The 14,788-nt window shown below is 39.2% G+C and overlaps 1 long non-coding RNA gene and 1 pseudogene across 1 annotated transcript in view; both read left to right on the top strand.

The window, feature by feature from the left end:
* Positions 1–14,788, top strand: part of LOC123521281 — a 280,459-nt gene that overhangs the window by 14,387 nt on the left and 251,284 nt on the right. The window lies entirely within an intron of this gene.
* LOC115868250 lies at positions 12,454–12,630 on the top strand (annotated as a pseudogene).

The following is a 14,788-nucleotide window of genomic DNA, read 5'->3' on the forward strand; positions in this document are numbered from 1 at the left end:
GTTTCTGAGACTGTAACTCTTCACTGCAGTAGAAAGCCTCATCTGTCTCCCATGGAGTGGCTAGTGGTTTTGAACTGCCCAACTGGAAGAACAAAGGGATAAGGTGTAATTTAAAGTCAAAAGATACATGTCAAGATTGTATCCTTTCATTTTACTTACTCAATCTGTTTGCTGAGCAAATATTCTAAGAAGCTGACTATAGGAAGAAAATCATGGCATCAGGATTGGCAGAAGGTTCCTTAATAACCATTAAGTGCAGATAATACAACCTGGCTTGCTGAAAGTGAATTCTCAAAAACAAACTCCCTGTCATCAGGGTGATCCCAATTCACAGTGACCCTATAGTGTAGGAGAGAACTTTTCCTTTGGGTTATTCATGGGAACTGAACACCTCATCTTTCTTCTGTGGGGTGTCTGGTGCTTGGGGGCCCATCCCTCCATCTCAGCCTATGGCTTGACCTCATCCTCTCTGTCTGTGACTATCTTCTGTCATATACATATTAAATCCCCTTCCACACCATTCTTTTAAGCACACTTGTGGTGGCATTTAGGGTCCATTTGAGCAATCCTTTTCTCAAGACATTTCACTTGATCATATCTACAAACATCCCTTTTCCACACACACAGGGAACATTCATAAGTTCTAGAGATTTCGGATAGGTATCTTTTGGGGGACCATTTTTTCTGCCTATCAAAAGGTCTGAACATGTTTTAAGGATCTCAAGTTTATTGCGAAATTGCTTTTTAATCTAATATATCCTGACAGGTATTGACTGTGAATGCTCAGTTCATTGCACCCTCACCAGTTCTAGGAGAAAGTAAAGTCAAGCAAGCATAAGGTGAATACCATAAAGGAAAAGGTTTTTAATGTAAAAAAAGTAAAAGGCACTAAAATACAAAGGAACAGGTAAAGGTTCAAAAGGTTTGACAAAAAATATTTAGAAACTTTTCTCTGCCTGTGTCAACAAAACCTCAAAGGCACACGTAGTTAACTTGGCATGCTTTCTTAGACAGAAAATTGTGTTAATGTTATTGATATATAAAGACTTTTTATGAGTCCATAAGAAGTAATAAAGGACATAAAAGGAAATTAAGAAAGGAGTCATTATGTATTTTGTTTAGTAGATATTTGAGAATGGCCAGAATCACTAATATATTTTTTTTTAAGAGAGAGAGAAATCAAAACATCATTTTTTACACCTTCAAATGGGCTTTTATTTAAAAATAATCACATACCACACATTTTCAATATTTAATTTTTAAGGCATCTAGAATATGGGTTCAATTGTTTTTATGTCTTATCTCTTCCCCAAATACCGGTTCTATGGAATTTTTTATTGGCCAACTATGCAGTTTCTAAAGGGGTCTGCTTGATATTGTCTCACAACTGATCTGAGAACATTTTGTTCTATCTTTCTAAAGAAATGTAGCTTTTTCTATTTCAAAAGGTTTAATGGGATAGCACTTTTAAAATAATTCAATCTGGCTAAATTTAACTTCTGAAAAATGTCCTATCCCACATAGATATATTCTGAAATAACTATTCATGGGCTAATGCTATTATGATTTGAGAAGATGGATTGGCTACATTTTTGAAGGTTGAAAGTTCGTTCCTATTTTTTTTCTAGAAGCAAACAGGTATCTTTATGTCAACTGAATGATAATATTTAGCTAGAAATATTGCAATTTTTGACATACAATGTAGAGAAACCCAACATCCTTACCACTGAACCAATTGGTGACATCATAATATACAGAAAAGATTGAAGTTGTCTAGGGTTTGCTTGCATCCACACTCAATGCTTACAGAAACAGCCATCAAGAGATCAAAGAACTCATTGCCTTGGGTGAATCTGCTGCACAGGACCTCTGTAAGGTGTTGAAAAACAAGGGTGTTACTCTGAGGACTAAAGTGCGCCCCATTCAAGTCTTGGTATTTTCGGTTGATTCGTATGCATATGTTAAGTTGGACATTGACTAAGGAAGACTGAAGAAGAATTGATGCACTTGAATTATAGTGCTGATGAAGAATATGAAAAGTACCAAGGACTTCCAAAAGAACAAACACGTTTGCTTTGGAAGAGGTACAGCCAGAATACGCATTAGTTGCAAGGATGTAGAGACTTCAGCTTGTGTACTTCGGACATGTTGTCAGGAGACACCATTCCCTGGAGAAGGACAGCATGTTTTGTAAAGTAGAAGGGCAGAGAAAAAGAGGAAGAGGATTCCTCTACACAATGGATTGATGCAGTGGCTGCAACGAAAGGCACCAACATTAGAACGATAGTGAGGAAGCTGTAAGGCGGCATTTCCTTCGGTTGCACATTGGGCTATTGTGAGTTGGAGCTGACTCGATGTTGTGGTTATACAACATTGGTGTATTTGCATTATCATTGCCAAGAAATAGTATTCCCCCCTACTTCATTGCTTAGTTCAGTGACTTATGTATCACCCCACCAGTTCTTTAGTTTTTATTGTTTTCTTTGAAATAATATTTGAATATTCAAAAAGATGAGCCACAGCTTTAAAATAGGAAGGTAGGGGTGGGGGTGGGGGGTGGGGTAAATCACCTTTCTGAATTCTATATCCCTTTCCTAAATTCTGAGATATATAAAAATGTTTTATTTAATTTTTCTTCAAAGAGTCATAGGATTACTCTTAGGCTGGGTTTTCCCCTTAATTCTTATGATAATAGCTTGGGTAGGTACACACTTTAATTCTGTAACTCGGAGGCAAAAGTGAGGCCACTCCTTCTCTGCTTACATTGGTGCCATCAATGCTTCATCATGCTCCTCCTTTGTCACATGGTTGGAGATCAGCAGGGACAGAGCATTCTATCTTGTTGCCCTACTATGTTACAGAGTAGGAGAGATGACACGCAGACGATTATCAAAAGGCTTGTTAAAGACCGTGAGAAAGAAGAAAGAAGTAACCTCTCCCGAGTTTCATTCACTGACACTTTGATCAGGGAATACGTTTTCTCTGTGTCAGGTCATGTGCTAGTTTTTAAAAAGGTAACTATGACCCCATTGTACCTTCCAGAGGCTTATAGTCTGGAGATTAACGTCAAATGGATGGTTATTGTGATGCTTGTCAAGCAGAAAGATGGAGCACAGGGCATCCTTTGAGTTCAGAAGCCTCAGTTGTGATCAGGCTTTTGTTTCGACACCTGTGTGTTATGTGTAAAAAGAGGTGGTTCAGAAATATAGGAAATTAGATCAGCATTCTGTTGTGTCTTATCTTCCTTGTTTCATGCTCTAGGACGTCTTATGCATTGAGTGCTGTGGTAGTTACATAATTTGGTATCAATTTGAGTATTAAGAGTAAAGGGGTGGAGTAGGTGGGTATGGCCTTATCCTGAGGATGATGGGAACTCCTATATTCCTCCTGGGAGGCCAGGGACACTCCCTTTCTTGGCTGACTCCCTGCGAGACATTCCTGTGGAGAAGACAAATTGAAAGAGACTGATCAACCCAGACCTCTGGAGCCGAAGAAGCCACGTAGAGACGCCTGCCAGCATTGAGAGGCTTACAACGCCACTGGATCCACAAGATTTCCCACCCATGGCCTATTATCTTCCTGCACTCAGCATCGTTGTATGTGTTTCATGAGTCTGAATAGGACTTTATAGCTTGGTATCAGACATATGGGCTAATATTGGACTTACGGACTTGACCTGGATTTGGTTAGAATGTTTCCTCACTATTCAATTGCTCTTGTATAGAAAGCGCTTTCTTATACACATTTGAGTGTCTATGAATTCGTTTCTCTAGTCAACCCAGGATAACACAAGTGCTATTAAAGTAAATAAGGGTTGGATTCTCACCAACTCCTTTTGAAATTTTTAAGTTGGAGAAATGAGGGACACAGAAAGTAAAATTATGTGATTGGTCAGAAATATTGGGGTTAGGCTATCGTTGAAGCTCATTAGGGTTCTGGGAGCTCCGATTTGTGTCTGTGAGGGCCAGCACCGCAGTGAGACTCTGCAAGATTAGGCAGATGTTGACAGTTTGACAACTGGGAACTTCATGGCTAATAATGTTATTGGAAATGTATGTATAGGTTGACAAAAATCCTCTTACTAAGTCGCTCAGTCATTCACAAGCAGTTGTTATTTGCTGTTAAATAGGGCTCAATTCATAGCAACCTCACGTACAACACAACAAAACTGTGCCTTATCCTGCACCATCCTCATTATTATTGGTACATTCAAGTTCATTGCTCTGGCCACCGAGTATGCAGACAGATATTGATTCCTTCCATCCAAGGGGGCTCTTCTTTCAGTACAATATTAAGCAGTATTCTCTTTTGCACCATAGGACTTCATTGGGTTATCCTCAAGCTACTGCTACTTAAAGAGAATCGATTTCTCAAGAAATTCTTAATTTCAAAAATATTTTTTGTTGTAAAAGTAGACTCAGGCTTATCCTGTTTTCCAGTTACTATTTTTAGAAGTATGATAAAATGTGGTCACTGTACTATTACTGTTTTCTCTAAAAAGATCTGGAAAAAGCAAACAAACCAAAAAATAACAAAAGACCCAATTGATTATAAGCAAAGAGAGTGTCTTTTCAGCTTGACTTATTTAGGTCTAGTATTACATATTTCTTCTGTCAACATGAAAACAGAGGTACCTAAAGTTAAAAAGCCTTTGCAGAGTTGGACACAAAACTTAAAAATTAGGCTCAGGTTGTAATGAGTTAGTTGTTCGACCATATGACTTCCCTCACAGGACACTGCACAGCTTTGTGTGCAATAACTACTCTGTATTTTACACCACAAATTTGAAAAATGCATCTTTTTCTTTAGAAATAATATTACGGCAAGCTAGGAAGTTCCCGTTTTCTTTAGTGTTATCTCTGGACTTTCTGGCCATGCTTTATTCATTACACTTAAATTTTGTCTGTAGGGAAATAGGGACATTCAGTCAATAGAATAAAAGCTATTTAATCACGATTATGCTGGTAAACATTTACTTCTAGGGATGAAAAATTGAAAGAGCTTTTAGTTAACAGAAAGTACTGGTAAAGATTATCTGAGTTCTGGGTAGATCCGTAGACTGCTAGCTACTAACTGGAAGGTTGGTGGCTCAAGCCACCCACTGTTTTTATGAGAGAAAGTTAAAGCTGTTTGCCCATATAAAGATGAAGAGTCTTGGAAACTTAATGCAACTGTTCTAACCTGCCCTATAGAGTTATTATGAATCAGAAATTACTTGATGTCAGCCAGTGTGTGTTAAGGAATTAGACTTTCAAGGTAAGGCTACTAAGGCACACAATAGCAGGGGAAATTAAAGAATCACCCATCCACTGTGTTAAGTTGATTCTAACTCACAGTGATGCTTTTAACAGAGAACTGCTCCAAACAGTTTGCAAAGCTGTGAATTTTTACACAGACTGACAGCCACATCTTTCTCCTGTGGAGAAGTGGGTGGCTTTGAAATGCCAACCTTTGGTCAGCAACAGAGTGCTTTCACCCGTGCCAACAGGGCTACCAAAAGGAACCACAGTAGAGGTGAGATGACATAACCAGTCATTTTAAGAGTCCAAACTTTTTTTGTGTATGTCCCTTTTAATTCATCTGTTCAAATATAGGTATAAAAAATTTACCAGCTCCCCAGATGGAGCTTTATATTTTGGACACGTGTGTCCTTTTCTAAGAAGATCTAAGATAAGAAAATGAGACACACACTCATTGTTTTCGATGAGTTTTCTAAACATGTACGGAGACTGCAGGACAGGCTTTACAGTCTTCCCAGGATAAGGGCTACCTGCCTTTCTGAGTCACAGTGCACATGTGATTGTAATTAGATAGAGGTTTTCATGACAGAGAAGTGCAGAGACTATATAAAGTGCACACCCTTTCATTCCCTACCCAACTGTTATCTTAGTCATCACCCACAGTTCTCTCAGCATTTCTGTGGATGTGAACATCTAACTTCCTGAGTGGATCTGAGTGAGGAACTATTATTATTATTTTTTAATGTTAGAAGGGAGGTGGTATGAGAGTTGTCCAAACAGATAGCTTGTCTTGCTGAAATTTGTGGTTCATCACTCTGATCTCTGAAGAGAATGGCTTGCTATACTGTACAATGTTTTTCTGAAGCTAATTTTGTGGATTTTGCTTAGATTTACATATAGTTGTACAATGCTTACCTTATGTACTTGCCAGATTCACCCTTAACATATCTCTGGATTTCAGTAAAATCCCATTAAACTTCACAGATTTCATTATACCTCAAAGGGACACCTCTCTTCCTTACACGCCTGCATCACAAATTTAATGTGGTCATCCATCTGAATTCATAGGCCAGAGAAACTGTAAGCGTAGAGTTTTGTCTGTCTGTCTGTCTTATTCTATGAAAGGTTGAATGAACTTTGGTCATAAACTAATAAAGTTCTCTCTTCCCTTAAAAAGGAATATCTTTAAGCCAGATGTTCAGAACCACCAAGTAAGATTTTTTAAATGGGTGTGCCAAATATACTCTTAATCCATTTTTAAATTTAGGTAAGAATGACACCAAGTAGGTGATCATAGCAATTTATAGTTATGAAATATAATATTGTTTGACATTACTTTGGCTGAATTTCTAGACATGTGTTCATTAAAACACTTTTGGTGCATGTTTGGTGGATACAAGAGTCCTGCAATTTAGTTTAGATTGCTAATGAATAATCCATTCATTTGTTGTGTTTCTTTCTAACTTCCATTGTGCTTGGCAGTGGGCACATGGTAATAAGATACCATTTCCTGAGACCAGAGGCTTTGTCGGGAGGCAAATATTAAATAGACATAAATAATGAAATTAGTAAAAATATTTTTAAATCTAGTAATTCAGTTGGATAACAGCTATGAAGGTAAAGTACTCTGAGTGCTTATGAGAGAAGTCTGAAGGATGAGTACGGAGGAAGTGCCATTTAAAGTAAGATTTAAAGAATGTAAAGGAATCAGGAAGACAATGTAATTTTAAGTTCTGGGTGAGAAGAAGGATATCTTCGAGGCCTAAGGCCAGAAGGAAGAATATGAACCAAAATAGAGGTGGGTCCTCTATAACACTTAGTAAAAGGCTCTCCTGGTTAGGACACTTTAGTGCCATCTGTTGGACCAATGACATACTGTACTGATGTAGTAAGATCAGGACACTACTACTTGTTGGGAATTTGTGACAATGAATATGCATCTGACTATGTTTGTGATCATTTTAGGGATGTATTTAATGTTGTATCATGCAAACCACTTTATCCAGTAAGGATAGAAAGGGACAGAGGAGGGGTGGTATGATAAAATAACAGTATCTACCTCATATGTTACTGGGGGGACTCAGTGACTTATAAATATATACAGTGGGTAGAATGGTGCTCAGAGTGGGTAGAATGGTGGTCAGTACCCTCAAATATTAGAAACAGCAACAACAACATTAAGAAAAACTCCACCATTTTGGAGTTAATTGTAACTCACAGTGAGCCAAGGAGGCAGAGTAGAATTACTCCATAGGGTTGCCAAGCCTGTAAATCTTCACAGCTTTCTCTTTCTCCCAGAGAGTGCTGAGTGGGCTTAAACTGCTGACCATTGCACAATCCACCCTTTAGCCCACTGTATCACCCAGAGCAACTTGTCAAGGAACATTGGGGCTAATATCATAACCACTATGTGACTGCCAGGGAGACAGGAAGTAAATCAAGAAGAGCATTTGAACTTATATTAGCTTTTGTAAACTGATAGTCACAAGTGACCATTGATGGTGTGGCTGGAATATGGTGATGGTGTAGTATAAATAATGAATAGATTAAGGGGCAATGAGAGTGACTGGGATGAGACAGAGGTTTGTGGCGAATGAACCTGGTGTCACAGGAAGGGGTGAGGAGTGATGTATTTAGGTAATTAGGACTTAATGATGTGTGAGGAAAGAGCACAAGGAGTGGATAGTCCCAGATTTCTGGCCTGAGCTGGGTGGGATTGCTGAGAGTCTGAAAGGGTTGGTAATCATGAACCGACTACTTGACAAGTTTACAAATCTGTTTATAGTTAGCATGGACGCGGTCTTACATACCGGAGAGGACTTTCACAGGCAGTCAGAAAAACTCAACCTGGCCGGCAAGGGTTTGTTCTTTAGGCATGGCTTGCTTTCCCTTCTCTGTGAATTTGTATTCATATCCAGTCTATCCATTCCTGAAGAGATTTTATCCAGTCTCTTGAGTCACATACAATAAAAGTTTATTAAAATAGGGCAAAGGCCTCACATTTCACAGATGGGGAAACTGAGGTTCAGACCTTGCCCAGCAAGGAATGGGGGCCAGAATTCCACGTTCAGTAAGAGCGTTCCTTCCACACCACCAGTTCTGCACCGACCGCACCCTCATCAAACGGTGCCTGAATTAGTAGAACATTCACTTAGCAGGTCTCTCCGCCTCCAATCTCTCTCTCGGCTTGAAACCATCCTACACACAGCTGCTGGGGTAATCTTTCTAAAGCCATTTTTATCATGTCACTCCTCTGCAGGCTGTTTCTGCTGCTTTTAGGCAAATCCAGGCTTCGCCTTTCTGGCTCTCAAGGCTTTCTGCAACATGCTCTCTTTCCTAGGGTTCACATTATGAACTTTGATCTCATTTTTGGCCCCAGAATTGTTGTGTGTTTAATTCTTTGTTCATGCTTCTTAGGGTCTTGCCACTGGATCTTTGCACATGCCTTATTACCCACCTATAATGGTCTTTATCAACTTATATTTTTTGGTTTTATTTACGGTGCTGTGTTGCTTTCTCTTTCATATCCAACAACTTTCTCCCTTGAAAGCTATTGCTATAAATATTTCCATTTACCTAACTCAGGCCAGTTCTTTACTTTTTGGTTCTTTTAAACAATTATTCAGTTTCTAATATTCATAAGCTATCTCATGTAAGTTACAAAATCTGTCATTGAAAAAAAAATTTAATCTGTCATTGTGCTATGAGCTATTTTTTTACTGCTAGAAAATGCATCACTATAAGGTCCTTTAAAAAATAAGATCCTTTAAAAAAATAATTTATGTAAGTAATATTGGATTTTTTAACACTATGTTTGAAGGAATGCTATTCTGACACCCTTGACTAGTTTGGAAACTCTTTCTTTGGACCCATTCATATTATCCTTTGGTGCCATGTACTGTGCACAGCAATCAGTACATCTTGTGGACTGATTAAATTGAGAAGTCAACAGGCTCAGATCGAGTTTAGAATTGAAAGGTACCATATATAAAATCAGATGTGTTTGATTTGAATAACTTTGGTTTCCTGGTTTAGGTTCATGTTTTTCAAAGAGCTTGTGTAATTTTGAAGTTAACAAGTCCTATACAATTCTCTGGAAGCTTTACATCCAATTTAATATGAAGTCAATGAGTAAGGGTTTTCTCCTTGTATATTAAGATCAAAGCATATGTATGCTCTATACTAGACTATCTTTCAATTAACAATTTAATATGTACTCCATTTAGATGTATTATTGTCCTGTCCAGAGGAGTAGCAGCAGAGTGCAGTGGCAGAACGTTAGATGTAGAGCCAAGACCTGGCTTTTCGACTTATTAGCTTTGCGAATGGAGCCATGTTATTTAGTCCTTTTAAGCTTCTGTTACTTTATCTGTGAAATGGGGATGATAATCATTTCATCAACTCACACAGGACTATTGTTAGGATCAATATGAAATTGAGGTAAAAAGCCTAAAGAGTCTGAGGTTATACAGCTAGGATAGCAGAAAAGCCAGGCTAAAAATTTGGGTCTGCTTATTCCTTGCTTACTGTGAACAAAAATTGATTCTGTCTTAGTACATTGTCTATGAATTTTTTTATATATATGTGCTAGTTAGCATTCTGTGTCAACTTGTCTGGGCCAGGATCCTCAGAAGTTCAACAGTTAAGATTTATCGACTCTCATGACAGCGTCTAACATAATGTAATCTCTATCGTGGTGAAATCTGTAACAATAAATCATCTGAAAGCAAGTTTCCCTGGGAGTGTGATTGGCTATCAAAATAAGTGGACATTTTAGAAAAGCTTGCTTGCTTTTTGCTGGGTCTGCATCCTGCAACTGCATTGTTATATGACCTCCAGTTCTTCGGGCTTGAATCAGTGACCTGCTGCATTACCTGCCAATCCTGGGAGCAGCGTACCATTTTACCTGCAAACCTGCATTCACTTCTAAAGCCAGCCTGGTGTCTGACCTGCAAATCTTGGGATCATCAGCTACTGCAGCTTTGAGTCAGGAGAAACCACCAGCCTGATATTTGATCCTCAGACTTGGAACTCACTCACTTCTCCAACTTTGTGAGCCATGATTTAAAATTCTTTTGCTATAAGCACATATATAATCTTCACTATTTTGCTTCTCTTCAGAATGTAGTTCAGAATAATACACATTGTAAAAGTGCTTTGTTAACTCTAAGAATTATATTTGTAAGGTAGTTTTGTATATCCTATGCTTTTGATAATTTTGTTTTATTTATGATTATGGAACATAGTATAGTATGTATAATATTGTGATTGAAAATTCCAGAGCATTTAATTGTCTTCATGCAGCATGTGTGCATAGATCAAGTGGCAGTCATTTGAACAGAACAAGAGGCACTGTGCTGTTGCAAATCAGGAAACATGTGTGTCAGGGTTGCACCCTTTCATACATAAAGTCTATATGCTGAATATATATCCTGAGAAATTAGATTATATGAAAAAAGAACAGGACATCAGGACTGGAGGCAGGCTCATTAAACCTGCAATCTGTAAGTCATACAACCTAGTTTGTTGGACACAAAGAGGACTTAAAGTGCTTACTATTGAAGATTAAAGAATATAGCCTTCAATATGGGTTACAGCTCAACATAAAAAAACCCCCACAACCTCAGCAATAAGCAGCATCATAATAAAATAGAACATATTAAAGTTTTCAAGGATTCCTTTTTACTTGGATCCACAATCAACACCTGGTGAACGAGCAGTCAAGGAATCAGATGACATATGCATTGGACAAATCTGCTGCAAAAGACCTCTTTAACATTTTAAAGTACAAAGAATTCACTTTCAGGATACAGGTATGTCTGGATCGAGTCATGATATTTTCAGTGGTCTCATTTGCACGCAAAAGGTGCATAATGAATACTGAAGACCAAAAAAGAATTGATGTATTTCAATTGTAGTGTTGCCAAATAATTTTGACTATGTCGTGGTCTTCCAGAAGAATGAACAAACTTGTCTTGAAAAAATATATAGTCACAATATATATATATCGCCAGAATGCTTCTTGGAAGTGAGGACGGTGAGATTTTGTCTCAGGTACTTCAGACTTATTATGAGGAGAGACCAGCCCCTGGGGAAGAACATCATCCTTTGTAAAGGGCAACCAGAAACGAGGCAGACGTCAATGAGATGGATTGACATAGTAGCTGCAACAATGGACTACAACCTGGCCTGGTGCAGGAACAGGCAGTGTTTCCAACTGCTGTGCACAGGTGTAGTATTAAATTTAAAAATTGGTGCTGGGGGAGGTGGGGGACCAGCCCCCACCGCTAGTACTCCTATTACTACTACTCGGATTCAGTAATACTACTTCAGGGTTCGGTAATGCACAATTGTACGGTTGAGATATATAAGTATTATATTAAAGTCATCTAGAGCATGAGAGATAATACAGTAATACAGTCAGGCATGTTACATGACAACATTGCTCACCTCAGCCCAGTTTAGTGGTCCACGTGGAGAGAGGGGGAAGGGAACGAGGGAAAGGGAACAAGGGAGAGGGGGAAGAAAGTCAGGGAGGTCAGAGTCCGAGGGGTCCGAGAGCTCTATATTGCTGACCCATGCCTATACAGTATACCTTTTGGGGGCATGCCAGCCCACTAATTACAGGTAGAGACATACGTCACAGGGAGGGGTTACACTATAGGGTACCCAGTAATGAGAGGGTGGTCTCTGGGTCTCCATAGAAACCATTATCAGTAAGGTGCAACCCCCTCCTACAGGAACCAAGCTAATGGCCTTAGGCTCCAGAGAGGTACCCATTGTCTCTAGCAGCAGGGAGTAGGGCTAGTGCAGCCTGGCAACTGATTGCCTTCAAGGGAGGGAATGCCTGCGCATCTGACCTCCCCCCACACACAGGGTTGCTATGAGTTGGAGCGTGATATATTGATGAGAAAGCAATTCTTAATCACTTTCCTTTTGTTCTTTGTCAGTGTCTAATGATGTCTAGGAGAGACATCTTTTGATTTAAAAATTCTCCAATATTTTTGTTAAATTAGCAGTATCTATGCAATTTTTCATTTAACATATCCAAAGTTTTACTATGTGTGCTTTTTCAAGCAACTAAAAAAACATTTTTTATGGTACAGAGGATGAATGGTGCATGGGGGAGGCGATTTCTGACTGGAGGGTGTGGAAGCAGCAGCCATTGAAGGACACTGGCTATGAAATTTGTGGCTTTGGCAAAATTGCAAACATGGCCAGCCCAGAAACTGATGCTCAATTCCAGTTCACTAGTAGAAAAAATGTTCCAACTCTTTTGCTCTTGCAGCTATAGTGAATTATGTATTGACCACATATGGGTGACATTGCTTTGCTTATCCTAAACTTCAAGTTAAGGCCTAAAAACCTTGCAGCTGTGAAAGCATCATAATGGATTCTCAGCTGCTAAGTTTTTGTGCCAGGAGAAACAAATGTCAACTCATCATGGAGTACTCAGTTTGTACAACAATGCATGAACCTGGGGTGGGGGGGGCGATTATATGGTACCATAATGCTTTTAAGTTTTTTACATGAATATTTTTACCTTAAAAAGGGGTCTCAAATGATGATTCTGAGGGTAAATAAACCAACATTCATACTACTGGGGTTCTGGTTCATGCATGTACAAATTTACTACAAACAAAATGTGTTTAATCATGTCTGTGCAGTCTGTGGATAACCCTAGACAAGTTGTCTCAAAGATTCTCTTGTCTCTGTCTCATTATGGTGCATTCCAAGAAACAGGTCTATTCATGACTGTGGCTTCTGAGGGTATCTTTTGGGTCAGTTAAGTTCAAGGTAAAGAGTCAGCTCAGAAGTTCTGGATATCATTTTGTGTAAGTCCCAAGAGGTAATCTTCAGGTATTTTTCTTGGATGACATAGGTTGGTCACTTTAAAAAAAATCATTTTATCGGGAGTTCATACAGCTTTTATCATAATCCACACATCCATCCATTGTGACAAGCACCTTTGAACATTTGTTGCCATCATCATTTTCAAGACATTTTCTTTCGACATGAGCCCTTGGTATCAGCTCCTTATTCCCCCAACCCTCCTTTCCTTAGGAACCCTTGATAATTTATGTTGGTATTATTTTTTCATGTCTTACACTGACTGATGTCTCTCTTCACCTATTTTTCTGTTGCCCATTGTGTTAGTCTTGGTAGTTTAAAGAAAGAAATCCACAGAAACTCATGTATAAGAGAGAGTTTTATATAAAGGTTAAGTGCGCATCAAGAAAACATCCCAACCCAGTGCTGCCCAAGCCCACAAGTCCAACATTAACCCATATGTCCAACACCAATCCACAAAGTCCTCCATCTCACAAAACAGATGCAATGGTGCCGACTACAGGAGGAAGCCGAGTCAGTGAAAGTATAAGCATCTCAGTGCTGGCAAGGTTCTCCACACGGGTGCTCCAGCATCCAGGGCTGCATCGGGGTAGGTCCATGTGTCTTCTCCTCAGGGATGTCTTGCAAGAAGTCAGCCTTCCAAGCTGAAGCAGGGAACTGCTAAGGCAGCTGCACCCTGGTCCGACCATTACAAAACAAGAAACCTGAGAACTAGAAAGTCGAGGCTCGCCAAGCCATTTATCCTGCTGCTCTTCAATTAACCCCACATGTGTTTATCAGCCAGGTTGGCACAATAAACTAACTAACTCACCCATCCCCCAGGTAGGGGTTATATATAGATCAGTGTGATGGGTTCCCCTTTCTCCCCCAATCTTCCCTTGCCTTCTTGGTATCGCTACTCTCATTATTGGTCCTGAGGGGTCCATCTGTCCTGGATTCCCTGTGTTTCCAGCTCTATCTGTACCCGTGTACATGCTCTGGTCTAGCCGGATTTGTAAGGTAGAATTGGGATCATGATAGTGGGGGAGAGGAAGCATTAAAGAATTAGTGGAAAATTGTATGCTCCATTGGTACTATACTGCACCCTGGGATGGTCACTTTTTAGGAAGAGGTTTTAAGAAATTGGAAAATGGCGTTGATAACAAAAAGGCTAGGAAAGTTGTACTGAGGAACTTTCCCCCATCATGGCAATGCACTTGCACATTCCATGAAAGTACTAAGAACTGTCTTATAATAAATTAAATGGGAAACTGTACCCCATATACCTTACTTCCCTGAACCTGCCTCTGCAGTCTTTTTGTTCCCTGTTCTCAAGAATATTTAAAAGTAACTATTTTGAGTTACTTTTTTAGATACCAAAACTGCCATTCCACCCACACTCCCACATTGTATAAACAGAATTTTGGGGCAAAGATTTAGAGAGATGAAACCACCACCTAGAGCAGTATATTGACCGTGGTGGAGGAGATGATGAGAAACAATAGCTTCACATTTGGATTTTGTTTAATTAAACTTGAATTATTTTGTAGAAATGCTTTTTTATCTTGCCCTCTGGGCATGATCAAGGGGAATGTAACAAGGAGGAAGTGCTGAAATACTGGTGGGGACTGAGCATGATAGTGGGACAGGAGGAGAATCAAGGGAAATAGAGGAAAGAGCTGGGATGAAAAGGGCATTTATAGAGGTCTAGATAAAGA

This window comes from Echinops telfairi, unplaced genomic scaffold (genome assembly GCF_000313985.2).
Source record: "Echinops telfairi isolate 266 unplaced genomic scaffold, ASM31398v2 ScPeMD7_9;HRSCAF=40, whole genome shotgun sequence".
NCBI classification, from domain to species: Eukaryota; Metazoa; Chordata; class Mammalia; order Afrosoricida; family Tenrecidae; genus Echinops; species Echinops telfairi.